General features: G+C 31.5%; 1 pseudogene; it reads left to right on the forward strand.

The window, feature by feature from the left end:
- The first annotated feature begins 3,810 nt into the window (after positions 1–3,810).
- LOC107485089 (carbamoyl-phosphate synthase small chain, chloroplastic-like) lies at positions 3,811–7,492 on the forward strand (annotated as a pseudogene).
- Positions 7,493–8,910: the final 1,418 nt, after the last annotated feature.

Genomic DNA, 8,910 nt, shown 5'->3' on the forward strand with positions numbered 1-8,910 from the left:
TAATAATTATTTATATTTTAGATTCACTTAAGTTTTATTAATTATTATTAGAAGCTAATAAATATAAACATGAAATTTTTGTAAAATAGATTTAATATATTTTAAATAGTTAATAATATCATTATTAATATAATTATATTATACTGGTTATGTAATAATAAAAATAACATATTATTATCAATAAATTATAATTTAAATAGTATAATCTTTTCATACTCACTTAAGACTCTAAAAAGTAGCGGCAATGCATGAAAATGCTAAACCAAATCATGCTTTATCAGTCAATATAATATAAATCATACTAAAATTACAATAGCACATGTATTATCTTTCTTAATTTTTTCATTAGACATGTGCCACACATAATTATACATTATATATTCACACACCAAATGAAACGAATCAAAATTTTCACTTAGAAAAAAACACACCAGATTCTTATGAGTAATAATAAAAACTATAATTAAAGATATTATATAATTATTTGTATTTTAAATAACTTTATGAATCTAAAAATCATACACGATAAATCCCAATAAATAATAACAAAGACACAAAAATTGAAAAAAATATATTTAATATAAATCACAAACATAAAAAATACTAAAATCGATAAATTTTAAATTCTTACACCTTATTCTTTTTAAAATGCTATTAAATATTATATAACTATATGATGTTAAATTTAATATTAATTTATATAATTATATGAATTCTTATTAGTATAAGTAATTTAGCTACTCAAAAAGCATGGCACCGTATTATATTATAAAACATCAACATACAGCCATTGCTGCACTTCAATACTTGTGTCTGCTTTATTCTTTGTGCCACAGTTTGTTCAAGTCATTCATTATATATATTCATTTATTTTCATTGTTAATTAGTGTCTTTTGTTCTCACTCCTTTCTTGATTTATACTCTCCTTTACATTTGAATTCAATGCAACACATGTATTTTGAAACTTTTATGCTATGATTGTGGTTATATTTCTCAGAAATTGTTGTTCCCAACTTGTTACGTTTACACCATTAATTCAATCTATCGTGATTTGGTGATCCAAAATTACTTTCAACTCTTTCTCCTATAAATCCGCCTCTTCCACCATAAATTAGAACTCATTTAATCCAACCAACCATATATTTCTCTCCTCTTCCTTTCAAAAACTAACTCAATATATAAAATAATATATTCTAATGAATGAGGTAGTAAAAAGAAATAACTATTTTAATACTTTAGAAATATTTTAAAGAAAAATTAAATTTTTTTAAATGCATGATATAAATAATTTTTAACATTGTCATAAATTTTAAATGAAGATGTAATTAATTAGTTACAAATATAGTCCCAAAAAAATAATTCACAATGAAAATCTACAAATCTTGACAAAAAAAAACAAATGTAGTTATCTTGTATTTTTTTTAAAAAAAAAAACCAAGAAGAAGTAAAACGGGTGAGCGGAAAAAGTTGTTTTAAAAAGGAACAATTAAAAAAACTCCAACCCCAACCTCATTTGTTTCCATGTCATGCAAGCCAAACCAATTAAAAAAATTTATGACACACATCACAAAATTTAGAACTTTAATCAACTTCTTCAAATTCGTATAAATGATTTTAAATAATGAAGTATGTTAGTGATAAACAAAAAATTAAGTCACAAAAATAATGCAGATACTAACTCTGATGACTAAGCATGTTTAATATATAGTTTGAAGATTGTGGAAGGCTTAGAGAAGGGGAGCGGATTTAATCTAAGGCCTTCTTTTAAGTTACTAAATTAACCCTTTTCAAAACAACTTGGTAATCTGAATCTGTTTGAACTCAGCAGCAGAAAATTTATGAGACAATTTCGTGTTGTCTCATGAATATCAGAAAACAGAAAAGAGCAATAAAGAGAGAAGCTAACACCATCATGTATCCTGATTCGGTTGCCTCGTGCAATGCAATCTACGTTTCAATTTCCACTATAGTTAAAGTATTACATAAACCAATTTTACAGGATTGACACAATCCTTCCACACTCAAGTTCTAACCTAACTTGACTTTGGGTATGCAAATACCTAACTCTTCACTCTTAGTGCTAAACCAACTAAGAAAGGGATACCTCAGAGGTACAAGATACAAGACACAGACTTACCTAAAGAAATCTTAAAATAACTCTAAACTTTTCTCTCAAGTGTATCATTCAGCCTCTTTTCACTCATTGGCTTTTATTTGAGCTCTCTCAATATGCCTTTTCACTCAAGAAATTACAGAAAGATAAACATTAAAAAGAAAATTACAATATGTAAAACATGAAGAATATTGACTCATCAATAGCCTCTTTGCTATGTGATAAACCAGATTTGCATGTCTCTGATTTAGTTTTTCATTTTTGGCGGAATGCTTCTTTGAAAGAAAGCACTGTCCAAGTAGATGAACTTCTTCACAGAACAAAACCTCAATACACTAGGTTATCTCTCCTTGACTTTTGAATGGTGAACCAAATTCTTTTGTATCTCCTTACATGTTGCTCTTTCCTAGGTCAAACCTTGAGCTTTGTGCTTCACCAACTCAGCCGTTCACTTTCTTCCATTTTTACTCAAGTTAGGGACTTTGTTTCTGACATCCTTTTTTTTACCGAAGGCCTCAGGACAGAAAATACAAAAAGTCTTCCAATGGTAATCCAGATCTGAGCCATTGAAATGCTACTTAGTCCCCAAGACATACTTGTGACCATAGTATGCACAGCAGAGATGAACAGACAATATCTTTCCCATGTTTTCCAATATGGAGTGCAAAGAGTTGAAGATGAAGAGAAAAAAATGAGATGCATGTAGAAGGAAATAAAATCACCTTTAGCTTCTGACCTCTTCTTGATACATATTGATGTGGGTGATTAGATTTCTACCTTTTGTTTAACCTTCTCTTTCTTGCTTCTTTGATGAATAGCTTAGGGAAGAAGCTCTCTCTCTCACTTTTGTTGTTTCTGACCAAGAGAAAAAAATGAACGTTGCTTTTGGTAAAAGCAAATGAGAGGAAGTTGCTTGCTATCAGGCTTGGATCATTTCATTTAGCCCGATTTGATTTCTCAGCTTTGTTTTCTTTTGGGCTTCGTTTGTATTGTCAGCCCACCAGTCTTGTTTTTATTTTTCAATCAAATTTGGGCTGCTGTATTGAATTTTGGTCTGCAACACTTAATCACAAAAGATTAACATTGGTTAGTTAATTGCTCAAAAATAATATTTGTCATTATTAATTAATTTAGTTAATTTCTTAACTCAACATAGTCATATTTACGAATAATTACAGATAAATATTAAAAGTAAAAGCAGCACCAGAAAAAGTAAAATTAAATTTAATCTCTTCTCTAAGCTTTAACTAAATTGATCTGTATTCCTCTCACTTATATCCAATTATAAATATCATCCATAATCTATATATTTGTGCTTACAAGTAATAGGCTGAATATGGAAAAAAAAGAAAATAGTACACAATAAAAAAATTTAAAAGAAAAAAATTGCAGAATCTTAACCTATCAATAATCTCTATTACTAACATAATGACTCACATGACACTAAAATTTCACCTTTAATAATTAATAAATATGCTAACATCACCAAAATTAATGTTGTACTACACTTTTTTGAGCTTCTTCGTACCAATAATATACCGATATTATCAAATTTTTTCAACACATTTACACAAAAATTTAAAATTCAACACATTTACACATTTACTCAATTATGATAGCTAATCCGACCCAATAGGATAAGACTTTGTTGTTGTTATTATTGTGAAGTCAATTATGAATTACATGTTTATACTCCCATGCCAGATGATGAAGAATCAAGACAATGCTTTCTTGCGGGTCTAGTAATTAGAATCTTGAGTATCGGATTTTGTTGACATTCTCTGAAATTGCTTTTCCTCAATTTAGCTTTATTTTTCAGTCAACTAACTCTTTCTTCTTACAATAACTAATTCAACACCTCAAATTAGAGATGTACAAAAATTCTAGGTGACTACTTAGAAAAAAGAAATATCATGAAAATTCGTAAATATTTTTTAATAGTTTTTTGAGAAAGTCTATTATGTAAAAATTTGTTGTTTTGGTTTTAACGTTGTTTGGTGTGCAACAGATGGTGTTGATACATGTGCAATCACCCGTAGATTATGGGAAGATGACAGCCTTATTAGTGTCTTGAGCACTGACAATTCCAAAACTGATAAAGAACTACTTAAGATGTCTCAATTTTGGGACATTGTTGGAAAGCATACGAACATTAATTTTTCTGATATTCTTCAAACATGATATATGATAGGACCTAGTGGCGTCATTTGATCCATATAGCAGACCCCACTTAATGAGAAAAGGCTTTATTTTTGTTGTTGTATGAAACTACATGGATCATAGATGCTTTTTCATATTTTTAGGTATTGATCTTATAAGCAGAGTATCATGCAAAACTCCACATGAATGGGTTGATAAAATAGAGCAAAAACTACTGATATTACTATTATATCCTTCTTTTTTGTATAATATTGGTAATTTAATATGCCCTTCATTCTAGTTTATGCATTATAGGTTGTTGCTTATGATTTTGGAATAAAGCAAAATATACTCAGAAGCCTCGCATGTTATGGCTGCAAAATCATTGTTGTACTATATACATGGCCAGCATCAGAAACTTTGAAGATGAAGCCAAATATGGTACTTTTCATCAATGGCCCTGGAGACCCTTCTGATGTTCCTTATGCTATCGAGACAGTAAGGGATATTATAGGGAAGGTGCTTGGCTTTGAAGTTTGCATGGGCCATCAACTGCTTGGCCAAGCTATAGGAGGCAAAACCTTTAAGATGAAATTTGGTCATCATGGAGAAAATAATCCAGTTCATAATCTTTGAACAACGCATGTTGAGATTAGTGCTCAAGTATGTGGCTCTTGGACTACTCTCTTGCTTAAGTATGTGCAATGAATGTATCTGAATAGATTGATTTTACGCTATATAATTCATATGGAATGTTGGCACTACCTTGATTTCATCTTAAAAATGAAAGTAAACAATAAAATCTTACGAGTCTTCATATGAAGTTGATAGTTGAAAATTGTCAAAAGATTTAATGTTTAGCTAAATTACAATTGAATAATTTTTCAAATATCAACATCTCATGAAAATAACTTTGCATGTGAGTTTTCACCTTACGTTTACACTATAGTAGTGGCAGTTTGTAGGGGTGTTCAAATCCAATCCGATCCAAATTAAATCGTTAATTCAATCCAATTCAAACAAAAAACCGATTAAAATCGCACTAATTCGGATTTGATTGGATTCTATTTTTTGCAAACCGCTGGATTGGATCGGATTTCGGATCTGCTTTTCATAACCGATCCAATCCAATCCAAACCGCACAATGTATTATAATATTATTATTTTTTATTACATTTACAATTATGCTTATAACATATTCAAATTTTTATACATTTTTATATTACTCATGTATTATTATTATTTAATAAATATTTTATGTTCAGAATGTTATTCATTTATTTATTTTAACTAACCTATAATTTTATTTCTATTGTTATGTTATCGTTATATTTTTAAGATATTGTTGAAACTTGTTATGTCATTGTTGATTATTTAAAATTTGATATTGATACTTGTTATATGTATTTAATTTTTTCAATTTATAAAACCGCAAATCCAATCCAATCCAAACCGCTTGAAATTGGAGCGGATCGGATCGGATGAGTTTTTGACTCAAAACTTATCCAAACCGCACCACAAACACCCCTAACAGTGTGAATGGAAAAACCTTTTTTAGTTTGTAAATCTGCTTTAGGAACTTAGTCTATGTCTTTGTCGTATACAAATGGTTAATTGTTATTGTATGTATAATCATAAATTGCTTTATAAACTGGCAGAATCACAATTATGCGGTTGACCCTACCACATTGCCAGAAGGAATGGAGGTTACTCATATTAACCTCAATGATGGAAGCTGTGTTGGTCTTCCTTGCTCAAAGAATAATGTCTCTCTAGTACCACCTGGAAGCATTCCCAAGGCCCCATGATTTGGATTACGATACGAGATTAGCAGTTTCGTTATTTTTTTTTGGAAAAAAGACAAATAGGTCCCTAACTTTTCAAATTTTTGACAAATATATCTCTGACAAAATTTAAATACAAAAAAGTCCCTGACTTTAACAAACGGAGGACAATTCAATCCTTCCATCTATTTTTCTCTCATATACGAAAGGGAATTGGCTGACGTGATTGAAACGGTGTCCAGGTGTCCGTTACGGTACCACGCTGGAAGAGGAATAAAATTCTAAGGACAAATAGGTCTTTACTGATGAAAACGAAGTCATTTTCATAAGGTAGCCCATTTTTATTAAAAACCTTTGGCAACACAAAAATTACCATATACTACCCTAACCCCTTCATCAAGCCAAAGCTTCCTTCCCTCTGAAACGAAACTGAAGCGTCATCGAAGAAGGTGAAGTAGGAGAGACTTAGTTCGTATGCTGAAGAAGTTCAGTCATCAACCAAGGTAAGCAAGTCCACAACCTTCATGATCACATTCGCATTAGGGTTCCATTTAGTGTATGGTGTGATGCATGCAAATGCATTATGCTATGGTTGCTTTCTGTTTTAGTCTATTTGAAAAAAGTTATTGTGTCCTCATTTTAAAGTTTTTTAGGGTTCTATGCATTGTGGGTTGATTTTGTTTTTGTTTGAAAATTATAGATGACTGATAGATATGTAACTCCTGTTTTTTACCATGGAGGAAAGTTTGTGAGGAATGATAATGGGGGACTTGTTTATGTAAATGAAAAAGTAGAAAAATTTTGAGAGATGGACATAGATTTTATCAACTTTGGTGATTTGGTGAAGTTGTATGAGGGTTTAGGATATTCTGGCTACAAGGAAATATACTGGTTTGACAATACGGCCAGTGATATAGAATTTGGTTTCATCATTTAACAGGGGATAATGGGATTCATGAATTGTGTGACAATTTGATATGCAGGAACTGGGAATATTGAGTGCATAGAACTAGATGACATCTGTAATAATCTGATGACATCATCATCTGATGACGGCTACGAGGTAACAAAGTACATGAGGATTTAGTTGTCTTCGTTATGAATGATGAAGGATTTATGTGTCTTCAATAAAAAAGTTAAAGGATTTATGTGTCTTCAATAGAAAAGTTAAAGGAGTTATGTGTCTTCATTATAAATGTTGTAGGCTGACTAGAATACACAATAGGCAGCTCCAGCTAAACAAGCACATGACACTCCAATTGTCCCAAATCAAGTCTTACCATGCCTATCAGCAACTCTAGCAGAACCAGCTGTACCAACAGAAACAACTCCAGCACATGCAATATCATTCAGCCAGACACCAATAAAGACAACAAAACATACTCATTCCAAAGCACCAGCTAAATTTAGGCCAAAGCAACCAATCAAAAGGCCACCTGCACCAACTACAACTTAGACTCAAGTTGCTCCACCAACTTCACCAAGTGTGACAACAACATCGAGTGGAGGAGCATCAAAGGAGACACTGGTAGCAACAAGTTGTGCCACAACAGGAATATTCAAGTTTATACCAAATCCAGGCTTCAAGAACCAGAAAAGGTGACGTGCTTGTTGCTGACTTATTTTAGAAACAAAAATTAGTTTTTTGCTGCAATATTTGGTTGTAATACATATTGGCAAACTTTCTTTTAGCCAATTTAGTTGCTTTTGAATTAGTATTTTGGAATTCGAGGGTTGATATACTTGCTACATTTTCTTATCCTAGACGTTATTATGTTATGGTATGACAATATTCCTATGTTATGGTTTAGGTTGAATGAATGAATTAGTGTTGATTGAATGAATTATATATGGCTTGTTTCTGGCTTAGGTTCATCTCTTGAAAATAAACATTAATTTACACGCATTCTATATCTATTTCAAGCCAACAAGATATGGATAATTCAAATCTTCTTTCTTTCATTTATATTAACCAAAATAGTTAACAGATATAATTTATTACAATCCACATTTTTTTATTATTTTTCATACCCTAAATAAACAAAGACCAACAACTATAACAATCAAGCCTAGGACTATGACCCAGAAGTTACTACTTTTCTTGTTCTCTAGGTAAATTATTTTTTGCTCTAGATCATCCATTCTGTTCTCCAATTTTTTCTTTCCAAAATGTTCTTCAATATTTAAGCTCTGATTGTTACCCAAATTCTTTGTTGGCTCCATGCACCTAATTCTTTCAATATGGTCATCAACCCACACAAAGAATTTGTGTAATACCCGGTCTAACCAAAATTTATTAAATAATGATTTAAGTAGGAGCGAATATGGTTGGAAGATTTGGCGATTGGAATTTGATGATTTCAATGTGATATTTGGATTCAGTGAATTTTTCCGAGTCGGAAGACATAGTTTTCTGCGTAAAAGCGCGCAGTGGAATTTTGACCGGCAGTACCGGCTGAGACCTGTCTGGTACTGCAGCTGAGAAAATTGATTATGAGTAAATAATATTAAGAAATGAGGAATTATGATTAGGGGAGGTAGAAATATTTAAAGTGCGATTTGGAGCGCTAATCTTAAAGGTTTTAGCCCAAAATTGGACCAACGGACAAAAATAAGTGAACTGGGCCTAAGTGGGCCCAAGACCCAACATATATAAACATTAGTTATGAGCATTTCAGCTCATTTTACCCTAAAGAGAAGGGTTGGGGCGCTGAATTGAGAAGAGGGAAGAGAAGAGAGAAAACCTAACTCTCTTTGATCTTCAAACCACCATAACTTGAGCTACGGAGCTCCGATCGACGAGCCGTTTGCGGCCACGCGTCGCTCTTCTCATCCTCTAAAATTCTATCTAAGTTTTGTGGTGAGTATTCCATT

This window comes from Arachis duranensis, chromosome 4 (assembly GCF_000817695.3).
Source record: "Arachis duranensis cultivar V14167 chromosome 4, aradu.V14167.gnm2.J7QH, whole genome shotgun sequence".
In the NCBI taxonomy this organism is placed as follows: Eukaryota; Viridiplantae; Streptophyta; class Magnoliopsida; order Fabales; family Fabaceae; genus Arachis; species Arachis duranensis.